The sequence below is a fragment of the Podarcis melisellensis genome, assembly GCF_964234715.1.
Source record: "Podarcis melisellensis genome assembly, chromosome: 2".
Taxonomy (NCBI): domain Eukaryota; kingdom Metazoa; phylum Chordata; class Lepidosauria; order Squamata; family Lacertidae; genus Podarcis; species Podarcis melisellensis.
The window spans coordinates 103,599,461-103,622,276 of record NC_138529.1 but is presented as its reverse complement, the minus strand read 5'-3'; the positions used below and the strand labels follow the sequence as shown (position 1 = coordinate 103,622,276).

Sequence of the window (22,816 nt, the reverse complement as noted above, 5' to 3'; positions counted from 1 at the left end):
CCTCATAAACACTCATGTTCATTGGCTACATTCAAATGAAGGAAAGCTACTGTCAACCTAAGCAAGTTGTGCTTCCTTTTTCTGGTTATTTGGCTATATCTTTTGATAGAATACAGATAACTGAACCAACATTGTCGCATTACATTCTTCATTAAATTACCATTCCACTGATCTATAATGTTATGGTATTACTCCAAAAGAAAGTGGTGTTACGAGCCATCAAACCTTGGAAATACACTTTTCCCAAAAAGGTTTCCACAATTTGGGCCACTAGTGTAACTCGTTATTGTCCAAGGTCCCAACTCACAAGTTAGAAGAAGAGAAGAAGAGTTTGGATTTGATATCCCGCTTTATCACTACCCGAAGGAGTCTTAAAGCGGCTAACATTCTCCTTTCCCTTCCTCCCCCACAACAAACACTCTCTGAGGCGAGTGGGGCTGAGAGACTTCAGAGAAGTGTGACTTGCCCAAGGTCACCCAGCAGCTGCATGTGGAGGAGCGGAGACGCAAACCCAGTTCCCCAGATTACGAGACTACCGCTCTTAACCACTACACCACACTGGCTCTCAAGTTAGGAAAAGGCACCCATCAGCCCTACATATCTCAGCTTGTCCTAGGCATGAGCCCCAGGAGGCAGCCGCCGCAACAGAGAGACCCCTCCCCTGACCTCAGCTTACGTATCTCCCCCCACCTGAGCTGCGCGCAAGCAAGCAAAGACTGTGTCCCTGTGCAACCTGCTTCTGCTCCTCCCTCTTCGGTCCTCGCCTGGTCCTGGGAGACGGTGGAGCAGGAGAGGTGGGGGCAGGAGGAGGTGGTGTGGCAGCGCTTCACACCAGGCTGACATCTCCCTCCCTCCTTCCCTCATCGCCATCTGCAGAGGCGCTCTTTTGCTGCATTACAACAAAAGCAGGGCAAGCACACCCACTGAGCATTTCTGGTATTAAAAAAATGCAGGATTTCAGTTACGGGACATGCACCAATTTGGAAAGGAAGCAGTGCAATGAGCACAAATCGTCATGGATGGACAAAGGAAAGGATGCCCAAAGGGCCTCCCCCCGAGACTCTACTTTATCTAGCCATCCTGACAACCAGAAAATGTGGCAGGTGCTTCTCAACAATCAGAGAGTAAAGGACCAATGGCCATAGGTAAGTGGTGAAGGGCCCTTCCATTGTTCGTCCGCATTCCCTTTTAAACTCCGCCAGCTAAATTCCCTTCCTTTCCTTTTTTTATAGGTCTGGGGGAAAGCCTTAATAGTCCCTGAAGAAGAAGAGGCAGAGAGAATGAAAGAGAGGAGCTTTCCCATGCTGCACAGTGACAAGCAAATGTCCTGCATTGGAACCGGACTGGAAGGAACGGAGGGAAGGGATTTTCCCCATCCCAAAAGGAGAGCAACTCTCGTAAACCTGAATATTCCTGCCCCGTGGACTGAAGTGAGAGGGACAACCTGCTGTTACAGGAAAATTAAGGAAACACAATAGGGCTGTCTCCTAACAACAACAATAACATTCCCACAAGGTGCACCATTGCATCTCAATTAACTCATGCATTCTGAATGAAGCTGTGCAGAATGAGAGGGAACGTGTTCATGGGGTGCATTTTAGGCGCTGCAAATAGCAGATTAATAGTTACTACTCTTGCACATGGTGGTGGATAACAGATGCACCCAGGGACAAAAACTGAGCAAAGCCTATGCATAAAGTATTTCCCTATGTACCTGTCCACACATTAAAATTTCCAGTGGGAAAGGGCTCCCTCCTGGTGTCCCCGTCACCTAAGCAAGGTCAAGTGGCTACAGGAAAGAGGGCCTTCTTGGTGGAGGTGCCCCAGTTACGCTCTTCCCCACATGGTGTCTACGGTATTTTGCTTCCCAGAACTATGCAAAGACCTCCTTCTCGCTCCCCCCCCAACTTGTGCTTTTTAGGGAACATTTTAAACCTCCTAACTGCTTCATGCCACTTTTATGATTTTGTGGCTTTGCATATTGTACAGTGGTACCTCGGGTTAAGTACTTAATTCGTTCCGGAGGTCCATACTTAACCTGAAACTGTTCTTAACCCAAAGCACTGCTTTAGCTAATGGGGCCTCCCGCTGCCACTGCGCTGCTGGAGCACAATTTCTGTTCTCATCTTGAAGCAAAGTTCTTAACCTGAAGCACTATTTCTGGGTTAGCGGAGTCTGTAACCTGAAGCGTATGTAACCTGAAGCGTATGTAACCCGAGGTACCACTGTACACATTTTTTATTTTTGCATGTTGATTTTGAGCTATGCTTTTTTGCAAACCACCCTGGGAATATAGCTGAAGGGCAACATAAAAATGCGTATGTTAAATAGAAGCGTAGAATCTTAAAGAGCTGGAAGGGACCCAAGGGTCATCTAGTCCAACCCCCTGAGATGGCAGGAACCTCACCTAAAGCACCCAGGACAGATAAATAACAATACAACAAACAATAGGCTCTCTCTGTCCTGCTCAGGGGGGGTGGGAGGGGAGAGAAAGAGGAAAGCAGGGCTTCTTCCCGCACACGGTTCCCATATTTTACAGGCAGCGGCTGCCCCTGCCCGTTCCGCAGCAGTTGGTTCTGCAGACGTCAGCAAGTGATTCTGCGAAAGCTTCGCTTGCTTATTTCTGCACAGGCCACAGGCCAGGTCAGCCGGCAATCTTACTTGCACAGCTGCAGGGTCAAGCAACCTGGGTGCCTCCTCTGTCACGAGCTCCTCAGCTGAAGCCATCAGGGAGACCCGAGCGAAGCTGGCTTTGAAGGCAATTTGTCAGATCATTGTGAGATGAAGAAAGAGAGCAGAGAGGTGGCAGCTGCCGCCTTTGAGACTCTGGGAGTCTCAGGCCTGGTTCCCCATGCCACCACGGAGACCCCACCGCGCTCTGTGCCCCCACCTGGAGCTTTTAATTTGAGCGATAAATCTCCCCCTTTTAAATCTTGTCAACTACCAGGACTCTACAGCTCATTTATCTTCCTCCCTGCAAAAATTAGGAGCTCTAGTAGCTTAATAGCCAAGAGCTGCATAATTCAGCAGCCCAGGCATGAAATATTGATAGCCAGTCCCCAGATCAGAAATAGCTTTTGCCTCTGGGGGGTCTTCCAGGGCTCTTAAGGAGACGGAAGGGAAGGCACTTATTTTGCCATCTTCAGCACCCAAGGGAACCGGGCACATGCCGGCTCTTGAGAACGGTTGAGAAAGGGGGGAGTTTAATCAGGAGGCAACGCCATAATCGCATTGAACAAGAACTGGGTGCCCCCCAACATTGCCTGGCATTTGTTCCCAGGTGTACCGCAGCTGCAGCATCTCATTTGTGGGAAGCCAGAGCTCAGCGGGCTAGAGAGTTATGCGGCAAAAGGGCCTGGAGTCAGATGCTAGAAAACTAGTTAAAGAACCTTCTGCAAGAGCCTGTAAAAGATGAGAAAAGGAAAGCTATGCAGCAGCATATGTAACCACCCATACAGCTAAACTGGGATTTAAACCTAGGACAGCAGGCTATTTCAATGGTGCATATTTATTTATAAAACTTTCTTATACCACCTCATATACTGTACAGTCATACCTCAGGTTAAATATGCATCAAGTTGAGCGCATTCGAGTTGTGCTCCTCGGCAATCCGGAAGTAACGGAGCGCATTACTTCTCGGTTTCGCCACTTGTGCATGCGCAGGCGCTCAAAATGACGTCACGCACATGCGCAGAAGCGGCGAAAAGCGACGCATGTGTGCACAGAAGTGCTGTCGCTAGTTACGTTTAACTCTAGATCCCGTTCGTATCTAGAGGTACCACTGTAGTTATTTTAAGGAGTGGTCATTAGGAATTTTGGGGCTGGTAAGCGAGGGGTTAAATCCTGCTCAGTATGGCTCTACATGCTCCCTTCCTCGGAGCAGGAGCACATAGCCAAAGCCCAGTGCAAAAAACTGTTTGAAAGCCCTTTTGCAAACAGCTCTGCGCTGCTCTTTAAAGCCCTTTTGGAAACAGCTCTTGCACTGCTCTTGAAACCTTTGGGTTTTGGAGGTTCAAAGAACAGCGCAGGGCTATTTGAAAGCCCTTTTGCAAACAGTCCAATGATGCTTTCTGAGTCCCTGAAGTCTGCAGGTTGAAATTGCAGCACCAAAGGCTTGCAAAAAGGGCTTTCAAGCAGCCTGTGATGTGCTTTGTAGTGTGGACAGTATGATGTCAGGTGATCGACAGATGGGCAGCCCCACTCGCTTGTCAAATTTGACCATCCAGGGGTGGGAAGATAAGGATCTGAGCCACTGGCCAGAAAAGGTTCCTTAATACTGCATAGTATGGGCCCAAAGTCTGACTTGGTGTAAGACAACTTTATCTATCAAGGGCTACCAGTCAAACACACCCTCCAAGTTCAGAAGCAATGTACCTCTGAACCATAGCTGTCAACCGTCCCTTATTTGGCAGGAAAGTCCCTTATCCCAGCACTGTGTCCCGCTGCTGTCCCTTATTGATGATGTCCCTTAAATTTCCCAGGTTTCAAAGGAAGCAGCTCCTCTCCCTGCCGGCCAGGGAGGAGGGAGGCTCCAACTGTGTTGCTTGGTTGCATTGCTCACCCAATAAGGAGTCTAAGAACGACTGGGCGGTGGAGCTTGCATGCCTTGTGCCGATCAAATCAGCCGCGTTGCCTGGGGACTCGCCTTTGCTCAGCGCTTCCCAGCGGAGAGGTGACAGTGGTTTTCCTTGCTGCATCCCCTTTGCCGGGTTGCTGCGCTGTGGGAACCACCGCTTGAGGCTTTATTTGGCTGCTGGCTGGGCTTTCTGCCTTTGGCTCGGAGGGGCTCAGAAGTTGAACATACCTGTGCTTGGAAAATCCCTTATTTTGGCTGCTGATCCCTTATTTTTGAGGCTGCTGGTCCCTTATTTTCAAATCTGTAAGCTGACAGCTATGCTCTGAACTGCAGTCACTGGGGAACAAAATTATCTTACAAATAATTAAAACTACATTTCTGTCATGGGGGCTTTAGTTGCATTCCAGCATTGCAGAGGGCTGGATTAGATCAGTGTTTCCCAGCCTTGGGTCTCCTGCTGTTTTCGGACGACAATTCCCATCATCCCTGACCGCTGGTCTTGCTAGCTAGGGATAATGGGAGTTGTGAACCAAAAACAGCTGGAGACTCAAAGTTGGGAAACACTGGACTAGATGACCCTCAGGGTCCCTTCCAACACTACAATTATTTGTAGGTGGGGAGAAACTTCTAAAGGATAAGTACTTACCTGGACAACGAATCTATCCTGGCTGTAAATGGTGTATACTTTGGACATCCCTGAGAAAGGCTGCTGTATGTAGAAACTATGTTACCCTGTTAAGAAAAGAAATATATAGCATTATTAAAGGTAAAGGGACCCCTGACCATTAGGTCCAGTCGTGACCGACTCTGGGTTTGCGGCGCTCATCTCGCGTTATTGGCCGAGGGAGCCGGCATACAGCTTCTGGGTCATGTGGCCAGCATGACTAAGCAGCTTCTGGCGAACCAGAGCAGCGCACGGAAACTCTGTTTACCTTCCTGCTGGAGTGGTACCTATTTATCTACTTGCACTTTGATGTGCTAGGTTGGTAGGAGCAGGAGCCAAGCACCGGGAGCTCACCCCGTTGCAGGGATTTGAACCGCCAACCTTCTGATCGGCAAGTCCTAGGCTCTGTGGTTTAACCCACAGTGCCCCCCGCGTCCCTTAAACATCATTTGGAAATGGATGTGCGGAAAGGCAGCCCTTGGGGGAAAGGGGAAAGCGACAACCCCTGATTTGCACAGACAAGCCTTTAGGAAGGGAGCTGGCTCAGCTACTTCTGACGTGAACTGAGGCACTCCAATATTCTAGCGGGCACTGAGGCCACAATAAATAAATCAATGCGTGGCTGTTTCCTTACAGCAACGGTTCTCAAACTTTCTTTTCCCTGGGCCACACTTTCAGAATAGAAAATTTGCTCACGTCGCACCCAATGTTTTTATCGGTAAGAAATGCATCAGGAGAAATCGACTGCTAGCAGGGACTGGTTCTTAACACAGAACATGACAACTTTGTGAGACACCCAGAAAGTATAAAAAACAATGAGAACATGGATCCTTTCCAAAATTCTGCAAGTGAAAAAATTAACTTTGATACTACGCTACGCTGAAAGGTGTGCATGTTCCTTTGGTTGCCCTTGAATTTATCTTGCCACCCTCTCCCGCCACACCCCTTGAGAACCCCTGCGTTGCACGCTTGAATATTTATCATCATGTACGCAGGCACTCTCGCTTCAGATCTGAGACTGCCTACCTTGCTGAAACACGGGGCAATACCGGCTTTGAGCACCATACTTCAAGAGCAGCCTCCGATCCTACCATCCAGTCCTTCAGCTCTTGCTTACTGGACAACAACAGTCCACCCCCATGGACCCTGCACCCACTACGCAGCGGTAGAGCAAGCTCACGGGGTTTGCGACGGAGCTGAACAGGGTGCAGCCATCTGAAGGTGTCCGGCCACACTTTGCCTTGCTCTGATGCAGAGGCTTTTGACTGCATTGCTAGCACTGCTGACTCAGCAATCCCCAGCTCTGGCTACCCCTGCAGTTCAGTGCAAGCAGCCAAGAGTTTGGAATCTGTATCTTTAAAAAAAAAAGGAAGCTAAACCCCAGTGGTGCTCTCTCTCTCTCTCGCAAGACAGGACGTGCAGGCTGGCCGCGATAATTCTGCCGCTGGCACCTTAACCATCTCATCCCACAAAGGGAGACCAGAGGATTCAGCCTTAAGCCGGCAGAAAATTCCTTTTTTATTAACTTGAGCCAGATTAAGCCTCAGTTGATTTGAAGGATCACGCTCACTACAGGTAAAGGAAGGTGAGGGAGCCAAGCGTCAACATAACCGAAAGGGAGAGGGAGGCCTCTTTTCCCTATCCGCAGAAACTCCTAAGCCCCTATGCAAACAAAGTCAGTGATAAGTGCATGATTTGCATATTAATGTCTGCTTCCGAGATATGGATTAGCGGATAATTTGGAATTGTAAAACAAGAGCTGGGAAGCAAAAGGCGATAATAGAATATGAGGGGGAGCAGGAGAAGGGCACAGAGGAAGAGGTATAGCTGCAGATTAGCAGAACTGGGAGATAAAGGTATGGAATATTCACAGAACTGTAGAGTTGGGAGGGACCTTGAGGGTCCTCTAGTCCAACCCCCTGCAATGAAGGAATCCTGCCCAAAGCTGTCTGTGCGTGGGCTTGAACCACGAGTAGACCTAGAGGAACCAAAGAGAACGCCAAAGGGGACTGAAGCCCCTGACCGCTTTCAAAACCACTTTCTGCCTACCCCCCCTTTGAGCCCATGCCAAATACTTATCCGAGTTACGTATCTCCCACAAACATGAGGACTAGATGCTTGAGAGCAAAGATGCTCAAGACGCCATGTTAAGCAAACAGGGGAGTCCGAGGGCACAGATTAACAGGGCACACACAATCCTAGCTGAGAGGGGAACAGACATTTCAGCACCAGATCCGACAAGAACGCTGTTCTGCGACATTCCTCCATGCAGAGCCGCTGAGTTGCCAACCAAGGCAAGTGCTGTGCAGCGGCTGGGCAGGTCAAAGGTTGAGGGCACAGCAGTGCATTGCTGTGGCTTTCTGACAAAATAATAATAATAATAATAATAATAATAATAATAATAATACATTTTATTTATATCCTGCCCTCCCCAGCCGAAGCCGGGCTCAGGGTGGCTAACAACAATAAAATAATAGATGCTTAAATATACATTTGTAAAAAAGCCAGAAGCCTTTCTGTTAGGAATAACAGGAAAAGAGATTACCAGAAGGGATTATAAACTTTTTCAATATGCAGTAACAGCGGCAAGAACCTTAATGGCCCAAAAATGGAAACAAGAGGATCTACCGACACTAGAAGAGTGGAGAATGAAAGTTGTGGATTACGCAGAACTGGACAAAATGACTGGGAAAATCAGATACCAAAAAGACCACAAATTCATCGAGGACTGGGGAAAGTTTACGGATTATCTGGAAAATAGATGTGATGTACAGACAACGTTAGTCGGTTTCAAAGAGGCTTTGTGATTGTTAAAGCTGTATTGTAAAAGAAAAACAGAAGTGTTAAGATATTATTAACTGGCAATACAAGACGCGAAAAATGCGTACTGAATTAGAAATATGGATGATTGGTGGAGGAGCTGGTGGAAGTTCAAAAAATTGTAAAATATGAGAATAAGATTGTGTTGAATAATTGGTAAAAGAAAATTTAATAAAAATTATATTTAAAAAAACAACAATAAAATAATACAACATTCTAAAATCATTTCATTATAAAATTAATTAAAATCAAAGTGATGGCAACTATTGGGCTAGAGTTCTGTGAAGATTGCCAAAGGAGGGAGTCAGGCTGTGCCCTGGCCAAAGGCCTGGTGGAACGGGTCTTGCAGGCCCTGCGGAAAGATGTCAAGTTTGTTGCTGCTATTGAGAGCGGCATCCACCCTGCTCTTCAACTCAGTAGCCAGGGCAAGGAAGACGGTGTCTTTGTACCTCATAATGCTAAATGGATTTATAAGAACCCACCCTTTTAACACTATCCCATGGCATCTAAAGATGGCCTAGCTAGGGGACATGTACAGGTCATCTTTAGGGGCATCCGCCTCCCTTAAAACACGGAAAAAGAGAGACGCATATGATGGGAAGAAGAGCAGCAGCAGCAAAACACCGGCTACATGCTCCCGACGAAACAGATCGAACTCAACCGAGCAAAGGCAGGCACTGTAGCAAAGGCACTGGATTTTTAAGCCAACGAAGAGGGCACAACCATCTGCCCTACAGTTCAAAAGAGGCCTCCCCCCTGGGCAGCTTGCATGATGGAGACTCTGGTGGCAAGGAAAAACTATGCCATTCTCCCAGGCATCCTTTGGTTCCCTTTTTCCCCTGCTCTTGTCTTTTCTAACGTATGTAATATTGTACTTTGTGCATTGTTGGAAACCGCTCTGGGATTATGCTGGGAGAAGTAAACAAACAATAGAAGGAGGAAAATTCATTTTGGGGGCGGGGGCGGGAGCAGGAGAAGGGATTCACCATGATCTGGTACGTTAGGAACTAAGGATGCAAACAGGAACACAGGAATTCATTCGAACACATGAATTAAAAGGGGGCAGGAGATGAGTATCTGGTTAATTAGTGAGGTTTGAGGGACAGGATCAAGAGAGGAGGAGGAGAGCCTCTTCCTGAACAGGAATGTGACCCCTCAGTGTGCACATCTGCAATGGTTTTAACCTTTAAAGCCCTATATGGCCTACGACTTACGGTCTTCAAATAAAAACATCTTGCAGGTCCCAGGCCACAGGGAGGTTAGGCTGGCCTCAACCAGAGCCAGGGCTTTTTCGGCTGCGGCCCCGATCTGGTGGAAGGCTGTGTCACAAGAAACTAGGGCCCTGCGGGATTTGACATCTTTCCACAGGGCCTGCAAGACAGAGCTGTTCCACCAGGCCTTTGGACAGGGCTCAGCCTGACTCCCTTCTTTGGCAATCCTCACATAACTCTAGCCCAATTGGTTGCCATTGGTTTGATTTGAATTAATTTTATAATGAGTGTTGTGTTGTGTTGTGTTGTGTTGTGTTGTGTTGTGTTGTACTGTTGTACTGTTTTATTGCTGTTAGCCACCCTGAGCCCAGCTTCGGCTGGGGAGGGCAGGATATAAATAAATTTATTATTATTATTATTATTATTATTATTATTATTATTAATCATTATTATATCAGGGTGGGGCTTGGGAGCAGATGTCCAGAGCCCCCCTCAGCCGGGGATGAGCCAATCTGTCCATTTTGGATGCTCTCGGTTTCTTCCTCTCCTCCCCGATCTTGAGTTCATTTTGTCATTTTAAAAAATAACGATTCTTGTGAAAATTCACCTGCCTTTTAGTGCAAATTCCTCGTAATATTACAAAGCTTGGCATGCCATCTTGTCCAATACACACATATTTATATATTTTTTGCAAAGCAATCCCCCCCCTACTCTGACTGATTTTTGCTTTCACTAATATCTGCATTGTTATGGACACCTTTCTTTCGTCTACAGATTTCACTACACACCCACCGATTGCAGAACTGTGTTGCGAAATTCAGAGAAGGTCCGCAAATTGTTTTGGAAGGCAAATTTGGAATTTGGAAGGCAAATTTCGAAGGTCCGCAAATTGTTTTGGAAAGGGTGAAATTAGGTGGACAGAATCATTGAGTTGGAAGGGACCACGAGGGTCATCTGGTCCCATCTCCTGCGATGCGGGAATCTTTTGCCCAACACGGGGCTCAAACCCACAACCCTGAGATCAAGAGCCTCGTGCTCTACCAACTGAGCTATCCCAGCTTTGCCTTTTAAGGGTGGACCGAATCAAGTCTCCTACAATCAGCAGAATAAGCAGCAGGGCACCCGATTGCAGAAGAGCTGGATTTCGTATGTTTTGAAGTAAAGCCATTTCTGAGCTTAGGGAGAAGAGGGGGTTGCGGGTTAACCCCTCCCACACACGCGGGGGCTGGCCTTTTGCCCCCCCCCCCGTGTAAACAGGGAATCCCCGGGCGTGCCTTCGATCCTGCCCGCCAATCGGCGGGCTGGGGAGGCGGGGCCTAGCCTATTTAAGGCCAGGCACGCCCGGGGACCACCCTCTTTCCCCTTTCCAGCTGAGCGGTTTTTTCCCATCCCACCCACCCTTTAGGATTAGCTAGCTATGACCTTGCTATGGACTCCGGTTGGTCGCCGCAAGGGGCCTGGTAGGAATTTTTCCAATTTGGCGCACTTCTAGCCTTTTGGTTTTTTCGCCTACCTCGTAGCAAACGTCACAACTTTCGCGGTATTGGCGGTTAGGCATTGGCAGGGGTTAATTGTTGTGCAAATGAATGGGGGGAAGGAAGCACCATCACCTTCCCCCAATGGAAAGGGTAGTCCAGTAGAGGACTCCGGGGGGGGGGGCGTTGCCTTGTCCGAAACCTAGGGAGGTAAGGGCCTCCGGCACGCCCCCGAGCGGTGACACCCGTGGGATCCCAGTTGGCGTACTTCAACAGGACTCCCACGGCTTGTGGATAACCCTTCCCGGTCTCTATACCGGGTAGTCGATAGGAGCCAATGCCTAAGGCCAATACCTTTCAATTCTGCAATCAATAAAGTTGTGGCCTTTTTATGCCCATTAACCTTAAATAATGTGTCCAGTGTCTTCATTTCTCATGGGGGAGGGGACTTGCCACGCAATACATATTTGCCATCGAAGCAGAAAGGACAGGAGCGTTCAGTCCAGACTCTAAAAGTACCTCGCTCTGCGCACTGTGTCCATGTGGCCGGGGGTGGCGCGGCCACATGCTTCCTAATCCCCAGCTCTGCTTACTGTTTTGCGGTTCAGAGGCTCATTCACAAAAAGCACAGGACTCTAATCTTAAACCCCTTCCCTGGGAAATACGTTCCACGGTGGAACATGTGGCAGTGAAATAACAGGTTTTGCTTAGGATCTGGGTAGAGGAAGCCACTTTGAACAGGCAGGTTTCCAAAGAGCTGGGGATTGCTCTATCCAATCGCCACCCCCTCTCCCATTTTCGGGTAAGACGCCAACAGGCTTGCAATTAAGACCTCAGCCAACTTGACAGCGACTACAGGCAGCCGATAGGTCAGCCATCTGATCGACCAGCACTTAATTTGCAACAAGAAGCGCTGGGTTTCAACCCCTGCGGGGAACACTGTACATATCCTTTCTCCTTGAAGCCTTTCCCTCAATCCTCAGATGCACGGCAGAGATATATTGCGCATGTGATCAAAGCAGGCGTTCCTTTCCTTGCAATGCATGTTCCAAGGCCGGGATGGCTCAGTTGGTGAGAGAACGGTGCTGGTAACGCGAATGTTGCAGGTTCGATCCCCACATGGGAAAGCTGCATATTCCTGCATTGAAGAAGGCTGTATTTCTTCAGGGAGCTTTCCAGCTCTGCGATTCTAAGACTCTAAGGCCAAACTCTGGCTCTGAAAACACACCCAAGGGCCAAACTAATCTCTGGGTCCAGGGCTGAGATGAAACCAGCCAGACCCGCCTTTGTTTCTTTCTATGTTCCCTTGTGGTGGTCCTTCTCCGAGAGCATTTCCAGGCCACCTGCTGTTTATTTATCTTGATTGGTTTCCAGGGAGGTTAGACGATGCTGTGTCAAAACAAGGAACATCCTGCACTTTCCTTGTGCTTTTGTTAACGCAAAAAAAGTCCGATCTTTTAGGGAAGCACGTTTGTTCCACAAGATTCTCCCCATCAAACTGAAATTGCACAACCACAATTTGCCTGTATGTGATGGAATCCCGCTGGAAAATGGTGACAGTCTGTGAGTCAGCAAAAACAATACTAGAAAGGTCTGGTACTAATCTTCTTCCGGCCACACGGCTGTGCCACACTGCTCCTTAATTCTCAACATATACTCTGCGACTCTCAAGCAGATAATAACGCATGTCAGTGCTTGATGGTTTGTAATAGAGACGTCAGAGAATTCTGACGGAAACGGGAGCAGCAATTGCCAGTGTCTGCTTATTTGCCCTGTGTCCGGAACGGAAACCGATCCAGCATACGCAGTTGCTATTTGACGTTGTTGATGTTTTCGGTCTGCCAACGATACCTAATTAATCATCCCCATTTGCGTTGCGCTTCTGTTGCTCCGAAATTAATGGAACTGGCCCTGTTACAGGTGCCACGTAATACTCGTTCCGTATTTGCAAGTAATCCATCATGGCATTACCTACACTTTGGAACTCCCCGCCTGTTGACCCCAGAAAGGCTTTGCTTAAAGCTTAAAACATTTCTGTTTAGGCAAGCATATCCAGACACACAGATGCTGTCAAATTTTAATCTCTTTTGCTGTTAATTTAAATTATTTATTGATCTTTTAAACTGGGTTTTTTATTGATAATTTTAATATTTCTTGTAAACCACTTGGAGGTTTTGCTGCAATCAAGGGGTATATACATTGTGTTAAATAAACGTAATGATAACGTAAGTAATTACATAAAATTCTGCCGCAATGGACAGCAAGACGACGATCGTAATTTTTCTCGGAAGCCGAAATGCAGTGGAATGGAAACAGCACTGCATGCAACGAATACAAGCTGGAACGGACATCCATGCCTTTTTAAATCCCTATTTTCCCAATGGGGTGGACTTCAAACAGCGCAACGACTAGCTATTTATATACTGCCTGGAGCCCCACTTCTTGCCCCAAGGTCCAGAGCTGAGGCTGTGTAAATTCCAAGACTTCATCGTCGGGTGGATTCAGAAGGCTGAACTGATGCATGCTGTCCGCACTGCTTCTGATCACACTTCCCCAACCAAGATCACTGAACGGCTTAATGCACTGTGCTGTGTGAGGCTGTAGGCGGAGGCCAATGAGAAGCTGCAACCATCTCCACCCAGCCTGATGCATTCATTAATAATAATAATAATGTTTATATGCCGGCCATCTGACTTGTTTGCCCCAGCCAGGGTGGGCAGCTCCCAAGAAGAAAAAAAAGTAAAAGCACAACCCAATTGAGTAACCCAATTAGGTTACTCACTTCCAGAGTGCTGCTATTTTGGAGGCAGGATTCAAGCACACACCAGGAAATCCAGGTTGTACGACAACTACAGCTGATCAGGAGGTCTGGTTCAACAAACCCACTTCTCCAAAAAGATAATACTTTTTGTCATAGTGAAGGGGAAATGCACGGAAAAGTGTGAGATGACATCTGCTTCAATGGTGGAAACAAATCAAGACGAACGCTCACATCAACAGGTGTCTTGAGTGACCCTCGATGGGATCCACTTTCCATTGCAGTCCTCTTTGAGAAGAGTCTCATCTATTCAAACGAAGCATTGCGGAAGAACTGGGATCAGCCAACGACGCTTTAGGGCAGATATAAAGAAGTACTTGTCCACAAGGCACACAGTTAAAACGACAGAACACGTTGTCTCCAATTCTGTGACAGCCAGTCACTTAGACAGCTTTAGAGAGATCAGAGGGTATCATGGAGAAGAAAGTCACGATGGCAATATACGCTCTCTCCGGGATCAGAGTCCGTTTGTGTCTGGGCGCCCCTTGCTAGGGGGTCACAAGGAAGGGAGGGGGCTTTGTACCGTGCTTGGTGGGCCAGTCCCCGAGGCGTCTGACTGGCGAGTGTAGGGATCCGGGTGCCAGACTGGGCAGCCGTTGCTCTGACGCAACAGGGCGCTTCGTAAGGGCGAGTGAGAGCAAGCTGTTAGGCTAATGGAAGAGAAGCTCTCCTCCCCAGGAGTTTGAGGGAAAACAAAAGTCTGAAGGGGACGCACTATAGAAGGGATGGGCATTAAAAATAAAGCATTGGAGGGGTTAAATAAGACAGAAAACTCCTGATATTTGGTGCACCGCTATTAAGCCAGTGTAAGAAAAACACCAACCAGTCCAGTCGTGAGAAAAGGATGCTGGGCCATTGGCCTGATCCTGCAAGCTCTTTTTATGTGCTGTTTGCACTGCGGCTAGCCAGCAAGTAAGACCTGAGGGCTGCTCACCTGCCATGTCCAGCAATTCAGAGGCAACCTCCAAGAGGGGAGGGAGAGCATGACCATCAGGACTAGTGGTCACGGAATTGCAGTCCAGGTTGGCAAAGAGTTTAGCAAGAGGTAGGGGTTGCAGGTGGGCAACACTTTAGCTTGGTTAAGAAGGCAAACAGGAGTTTCCTCCTGAGCTTTCCTTTATTGGTCATATCATTTCTCACCTTCCAATCTTTTCCCTTCCAATCCCGTCTTCCCAGTCCCCGGTGTATCAACCTACCTGGCTGCAGTAGATCTTCCTTCCTTGCCAAAATATAGAGGCTCAAGCTACCTAACAGCACGGGAGAATTGGCAACAGAGCACTCTGCACGTGCTCAGGGACACGGCCGGCACGGCGCTGAATACAGGCCTCCTAAGCCCAGCTCAGTTCTCGGCGCTACCCACACATCTCCCCAGGGGGCAGGACAGAAGGAAAAGTAGACTAGGGGGCGCCACACCCGGGAAGAACTGCGCCGCCTCGGTTGTTGGCAGGCGGCGGCTGATCTCCGGCTCGCCTCGCAGCTTTACTCGACGGCGCGGAGACTTCGCAGCCCCGGACGGCTGGAGGAAAGGCTGGGCCGGCTCCGGGGCGTGCGCCGCCGCCGCAGCTCGAGGGAGTCGCGGGGGCTCCCCCCAAACACACCCAACGGCCGCAGAAGGAGGCGCGCTGCGCCAAGCTCCGGCTCCTGCGCCCCGTCGCCTCTCTCCGGCTTGGGGACGCGCAGCCTTCCCGGGCTCCCTGCGGCCTCTCTCGGCTTGCCCAGGAAAAACTTTGCAGAGGAGGAGGAGGAGTCGCCCCCTTCCCCACTCACTCACCCGGCCACCGCAGGGCTCCTGGACGCCACAGTCCGGCGATCGGAGTTCTCCACCCGACGGCCCCGGGCAGCACCGCGCGCCGCGCTCACCTCCCCGGACTGCGCGGTGCAAACTCTGCAGGCGCGCCGGGCTGGCTGGGGTGTTGTTGGAGGGGAGGGGATGGCGCCTTCCTCGCGCCTTCTTCTCGCGGCTCCCCTGCTCCGATCCAGCTTCTCCCCTCTCGGCGAGCTCCTCTATACCGCGCAGGGGGAGGAAGGAAGGGGGAGAGGTGGGCGGCGGGCAGGAGGGGTGGGACGCGGCCGCCGCTGCCACACACGCCGCGCGCGCTCTGCCTTAACTCTTCCTCCGCCGGGCGCAGCAGCGCGCTCGGGACAGGCGCTGGGCAGCGGCGCCCGGAGCCCCGGGAAGGCGGGGAGCGCGCGGCGCCGAGCTGGCCGAAAGCCCCTCCGCCTCGAAATGCCACGGCCTCTCCTCTCCCGGATCCTTCCCTCCTTCCCTACCCCGCACCCACCCAGCATCCCGTTCTGTTTAGTGGGAATTTTAACATTTCCATTTTCTGAAAGGTTTTTTAAAAAATCCTATATGGAACAATTACATAAACGGAGAGGGGTGGTGTGTTTTGGTGGGGCTTTTTTTTCTGAGAAGCGGAGAAACCCCAAGGAGAGACGCTGCCGGAACAAAACAACAACATCTCTTTCCTGAAGGCCGGTGCAATCCCACCCCAAAGACCCAGAGATGGCGGAGCACATGAAGAAACATACCTTCCTCCACCTTTTTTTTTTTTTTTTAACATAGGAAGCTGGCTTTGTCCACCGAGCTACATATTGTCTGCACTGGCTGGCAGCAGCTCTCCAGGGGTTCTGGCAGGGGGCATTCCCAGCCCTGCTGGAGAGGCCAGGGGTCCAGCCTGGAACCCCCTGCCTGAAAAGCAGATGCACTACTGCTGTGCTCACTCATCAGCCAGAACTGAAGGAACAGGAGGGCTGCTGGCCTTCGCTTTTTACAACCTCTGTTTCAGGCCCTTGTGGCCTAGCAGGGCTGGACTGGGACATGGATGAAGGAACTGCACTGCAGGGGTGCCTTCCAGCTCTACAGTTCTGTGATCCTGTGCCGCTAGGTCCAAATCTTCATTCATAAAAGCTAAACGCAGCAAACACCATCTAAAGAGACTGTGAGACTCTCCTTTCACACACAGTGGAGGGACGATGCCACATCTGCAACACAGGCAGCCTTGCATTTAGGCACTTGCCTGGTAGCTCTAGGTGTCAAGGCATGCTGGCGAGATGCTCCTTTTCTCCTCTGCCTTTTAGCATAGAAACCAAGCCGGCTACCGAAAAGGAAAGCCGCCTGCTTTTCACCCAGCAGAGAAATGCTCACCACCAACGTCTGACAGCCCCTAGCAGGCTAGATCATTTTCTTTAAATTCTTGCAGGCAAGAGGCTGCTATAATGCTTGCATGCTTGTACAGTGCAAACATGGCTCTTCCCCCCACCATTTTCTGTAACCTGTCTTTAATTTGTGCTGGCTCGATGTCCGGCATGTGGAAGATCGCTTTGGCAAGGAATGCTCTTGCCCACTAACCCAGAGCTCTGGTCTCACACAACCCCCTTGCGCTCCTTTATTGTTCCTTCCTGGATCTCGGACGATTCGCCTCTTGCTTAGCTAGCACCCATTTCCTTTTGCAGCGATCCACCATCCCCACCCAGCTCATGGGCTTCCCAGTTAAGTTTGCAGTTGAATCCTGACAAGACAGAAGTACTGTTTTGGGGGGACAGGAGGTGGACGGGTGTGGAGGACTCCCTGGTCCTGATTGGGGTAACTGTGCCTCTGAAGGACCAGGTATTGGTGCTGACCTTTAAACCCCTAAACAGCCTGGGTCCAGTATACCTGAAGGAGCATCTCCACCTCCATCGTTCTGCCTGGACACTGAGGACACTGAGAAGCAAAGCTACAGGGAACCAGGCAGAGGGCCTTCTCGGTAGTGGCACCCGCCCTGTGGAACGCCCTCCCACCAGATGTCAAAGAGAAAAATAACTACCAAACTTTTAGAAGACATCTGAAGGCAGCACTGTTTAGGGAAGCTTTTAATGTTTAATAGGTTATTGTATTTTAGTGTTTTGTTGGAAGAGTGGCTGGGGAAACCCAGCCAGATGGGCGGGGTATAAATTATAATAATAAACTCAGTAGCATTCCATGATGGAACAAAGGCAGGCTAGGAAACTAATGAAAACATCCTAGGAAGCTATTGCAGACCATTGGCCCCATTGGCTCGGTTTGGGCTAGTGGCAATCAGCCCAGTAACTTTTGAGAGCCAGAGGTTCCCTGTCCTGATCTGCAGGGTTTCTAACACAATCCGCCCCCCCCCCCCCAGCCTACCAGGAGATGCCTGCGGTCGATCTTGGAACCATCTGCATACCAAGCATGGGGTCTGCCACAGAACTGCAGCTCCTTCCCTTTAAGAACAAAACGAAACACAGCAATTCTTCAAGGAGAAGCTGCTTTTTTGGACTGCTCCCTTTCCAGCAGGCCGCTGGCATGCAGTATACTTCTCCTTAAAAGGGTAGGCAGTGTCATGTACAGACAGTATTTGTTTGGGTGGTACAACATGGAGAAAGCTGCCCCCGGAGTGCAACCATCGTCAGGGGCCAGGGGGCCTGAGGCTGCTTTTTATGCTGGGTCCCGCTAAGCCTGGCTTTCCCCTTTTTTCTAAAACCGTTTTAGTTTGCTTACAGGGTTTCTGTGCATCCAGGCCCCATCAGGGACACACACACGTTGCCACCCAGTACCTTGATTTGCTCAGATTTAAAGGCGCACATATGTTTATTAGCATATAAAAGGTAAAGGGACCCCTGACCAATAGGTCCAGTCGTGACTGACTCTGGGGTTGCGGCACTCATCTCACTTTATTGGCCGAGGGAGCCGGCATACAGCTTCCGGGTCATGTGGCCAGAATGACAAAGCCGCTTCTGGCGAACCAGAGCGGCACACGGAAACGCCGTTTACCTTCCCGCCAGAGCGGTACCTATTTATCTACTTTCACTTTGATGTGCTTTTGAACTGCTAGGTTGGCAGGAGCAGGGACCGAGCAACGGGAGCTCACCCCGTCGCGGGGATTCAAACCCCCAATCTTCCGAACGGCAAGTCCTAGGCTCTGTGGTTTAACCTACAGCACCACCCGCGTCCCTCTATCAGCATATACCCCGAGTCTTTTAAGTACCTAGCGGAATCCCTACATCACACATAACGTTCAGTGCGGCCTAGGGTTAGTGTGTCAGGCTAGTACCCAGGAGAACAGGGTTCAGACCGTCACTCTGCCAGGAAATTCACAGGGTGACCTTGGGCCAGTCACTCCCTCTCAGCCTAACCTACCTCGCAAGGTTGTCGTAGGGTTTAAATGGACAGGGAGAACCACGTTCCCTTGGAGAAGGTGGCATATAAATCCAATCCATCAAATTTTACTTCCATGAAGAAATGTATATATGAAATATACACAAAATATATGAAACGTCCAGTAGGTTTCTGGCTATCCAGTTCTCTGGCAGCTGCCTGCATCCATCTGTCATATGTTGACGGTTTGCCAGAGGTGAGCAACTGGCTCAGGACTGAGTGCCTCACTCGAAATGCATAATTAGTGAGAAGGCTGCAGCTAATTTGTTCATTTAGGGGACAGGCAATGAACCTTCCTTGTGCACTGTTTTCATGAATGTGATGTACAATAAGCCAGAGATGTCGGACATATTGGATTTATTATGCAATATTAGTCTGGAATCATAAGCCACATTGTATGTAAGAACACAAGATTTTGTCCACCTGCTTCCAGCCAGCCTGGGACTTCACAAGCAGTGCATTAAGCTTGTATGCATCTCCTGTTGCTAGTCCCTTAGCATATGGGTAATCACAGATATGCTACTTGTATACATGGAAGTGGTTTTGTTTTTTTTACTTGCCATGGTTAGTAGCCTTGGTAGTCCATTCCTCCATAAAGTTGTGTTAGTTTTAATTTTTTTTTTTTTAAAGTCTTATAAACTGGTGGCCGGAGGGGACGCAGGTGGCGCTGTGGGTTAAAGCCTCAGCGCCTAGGACTTGCCGATCAAAAGGTCGGCGGTTCGAATCCCCGCGGCGGGGTGCGCTCCCGCTGCTCGGTCCCAGCGCCTGCCAACCTAGCAGTTCGAAAGCACCTCCGGGTGCAAGTAGATAAATAGGGACCGCTTACCAGCGGGAAGGTAAACGGCGTTTCCGTGTGCAGCTCTGGCTCGCCAGAGCAGCGATGTCACGCTGGCCATGTGACCCGGAAGTGTCTCTGGACAGCGCTGGCCCCTGGCCTCTTAAGTGAGATGGGCGCACAACCCCAGAGTCTGTCAAGACTGGCCCGTACGGGCAGGGGTACCTTTACCTTTACCTTTACTTAAACTGGTGGCCACCTTCACATCTTGAAGGAAAAGATTTTGTGCATGAATTAATGTATAAAAAGCACCACTCGAGTCTTAAAAAAAAAACCCAGAACTCCAAACCAATTAGAATTGACATTTTAATAACTTAATAGATCTGTGCTTTTAAAGTATTTGTGTATACTTTGTCACCATCTTTCAAACCTTATTTCCATAAACATGACAAGGAGATTTGCACTTGATGAAGTAAGTTACAGCCTTCAAAAGTCACGGCAGCTTCCATGGCAGTCATTAAACTGGTACAAGGTGTTTTCCTCTTGTGTTTGCAATGGATGAACAGTTGTAGAATGTTCTGACAAGGATAACACCGAAGATTACGTAGAGGTCATGTGCAAAAGGTAGTTCAAACTGGACCCAACTTTTTTTTTTTTTTAAAGGCTCCTGGGCTTTCAAAATGCAAAAATATCACAGGTGAAACCTTTTTGTCTCCATGCACAACTGCCTGCTAGGAAACTAATTTGGCAAAGCTACATATGAAAGGGTCAGAACTCCTATGTCTTGAGTGGCAACTCATATCCTGTAGTCATCTTCAGAACAAAACAGGGCACCCTGGCCTTTAGCGAGATAATTGGAGGATTTGCGGGTGGGGGAGAAAAGCAACTATTCCCACCACTGCAAGATCATGACTGGAAAATCTGTGCCTATTAAAACTCCCTCCTCTTGTATACACTATTTAAAGACACAGGAGTCCTTTAGAGGCGTTAGTCTAGCAGCTCTTACGATTGTTCACAGTACACTGCGAGGGAAGTTTGCAGAAAATTGACATTAAACATTATTGATTTGCAAGGTTCATTTGGCCCCCCAACATATAATCTGCATGATTTCACCCTGAACACCAATTACCTTGTCCAAAATGAGTTTGGGCAGCAAGGGCAAATAGCTTTGGCAAGCAAAGGAGATGCAATCTGTGCAACAGAAGCTGTGTATTGCACCGCGTGGAGGAGCGAAGTCCTGGACTGATGGCGAAAATGGAAGATTAACTCCCAAGATGAGAGATGGGTAAGGAGAAAGGGGCAGGGCCCATACTTATTAGATCTAAAAGGGCATACAGAGATCGGGGTACACATACCAACATCACTTTTATTTCTAGAAGATTGCCCCGGTTTTCTTTTTTGACAGAAGCCTGACACAGCGAATGCCGCGGGGAACAAACTTCCAATGTAAACACTCTTAAAGGGGCCACTATAAATGCTTAAGGCCCATGCATGGCCAAACTTGGCTCTCCAGATGTTTTGGGACTACAACTCCCAGCATCCCTTGCTAACAGGACCAGTGGTCAGGGATGGTGGGAATCAAAACATCTGGAGGGCCGAGTTTGGCCATGCCTAGCTCAACATAAATATCTCAGATCAATAGAGTGCTTGAATAAACCTGCCTTCAAAAACAAGGTTACAGCTCCTGCTGGCCTTCCTAGGAATCGTAGAACTGCAGAGTTGGAAGGGACGACGAGGGTAATCTAGTCGAAGCGCCCCTGCAAATGCAAGAATCTCTTGCCCAAAGTGGGGCTCAAACTCATAACCCTGAGAATAAGAGTCTTGTGCTCTACTGACTGAGTTATCCCAGATGTAAGAAAGCGCTACAATTTAAAATGCCCCAGGATTAATCCTTGACACATTCATAATTCAAAAAAATAAAATAAAAATGGAATGATCCTGCCCTGCTCTGTACACAAAAAACCTTTAGATGCACATTTATGCTTGGAGAGCAGTTTGCATATCCCTCTTCTTGTTTCATCCGGAGTAAATGAGATGATGTAAGGTGACATCTGGCATAACGAAGGCACCCAAATCTTCATTCAAAACTGCTAGCGGTACAATCCTATCCGTGCCGACTCAAAAGTAAGTTCCGTTGAGCTGAGGGAGACTTACTCCCAGGGGTGTATTGGACTGCAGCCTAAAAGCATTTAGAATTCCCATTACCAAGGTAACATTGAAAGGGGGGGGGGCAAATGGACTCTCGCTATGTGGGTTGCGGATATAAAAGGGTGGGTTAAAAGCAAGAGCTCAGGTTTTGAGCATGCATTCAAAAGGTGTTTTGTGTGTATTCAAAGAAAAGGGGATGTTGGAGAGAGAGAAAAGGGGGTGGAAAATGTTTGTGAGAAAAAATGGGGTGCAAGAGAGAGAAAAAGGGACCCTCTTTGGGCTCTGTACGCTCTCACTGACAGCTTTGGTTTCACCCCCCAACAGTATTCAAACACCCCGCATCCTGGGCACAGAAACAAATGGTCGCTAGCCCTGTCTTAAAAGTGCCTTGTGTGCGCAGCAGCTGAGATTGTGGAGCCAGGAGAGCGGTACTTGTTTGGGATTAATCGGCCTTGAAATAAAAGAAAGATCCGATCTGGGCACGGGCGCTGCTAGGAGATGAGTGGGTCTGTTTGCCAAGGGGCCACTTCAGAAATGGCAGCCCGGCAGAATCGCGGCGTTCTCCTCCTTGCCCGAGAGCCGCGGGGCTGCCAGCTCTGTACAGGTGCCTCCTCGCACGGCAGGCTGCGAAAGCGAAGCCTCCAGCTGCCTTAATCCCTCAGTCTCGATGGCAACTGAATTCATAATTGATGAGGAGAGGCTTTGGGGAGAGAGCTGTCAGTCACTTGTCAGGCAGAGAAACAGGTGGAGGGACAGGGCCACACGCTTCCTGAAGGAGCAGCGCTCTGCTTGGAGGGGCTTTGCATCTGGCACACAAGCCCCTTCTTTCAAAGACAGCCCCTCAGCCAAAGGGGGGCAAGTGGAACTGCGCAGTTCCCCCCGCACTCCAGCACATCCCTCGTGCAATATTAAGCCACTGGATCTTTCCATTACAGATGATAAAGCAGCCAACGTAGCGAGTCGTTTCTGGGTATCTTTGGGGGCAAAAACAGCGAGGCAAACACCTTGAATCAGTCACACCGAGAGGACAGTTTGCATAACACTTTTTAAATGCGCAAACTGCCCTGCAAAAGCCTCAAGCATTTCCAGAATACTCCTGTGAGACAGGAGATTACTAATTTCCATTTGCAGCTGATGCCCTGCCCACAGCAGCAGGAGCCTGCCTAGGTTT

General features: G+C 49.2%; 1 protein-coding gene across 4 annotated transcripts in view; it reads right to left on the bottom strand.

Moving 5' to 3' along the window:
- KLHDC8B (kelch domain containing 8B) overlaps positions 1-15,656 on the bottom strand; it is a 41,210-nt gene extending 25,554 nt beyond the window's left edge. The window contains exons 1-2 of one of the 4 annotated variants that reach the window (XM_081903099.1): positions 15,336-15,656; positions 5,223-5,308 (exon numbers count right to left, since the gene is read on the bottom strand). The gene's annotated coding sequence lies outside the window, so the exon portion shown is untranslated. Of the gene's footprint in view, positions 1-5,222; positions 5,309-13,738; positions 14,053-14,760; positions 14,893-15,335 lie in introns of those variants that run through there. The other 3 variants (XM_081903100.1, XM_081903101.1, XM_081903102.1) reach the window with 3 other exon arrangements.
- Positions 15,657-22,816: the final 7,160 nt, after the last annotated feature.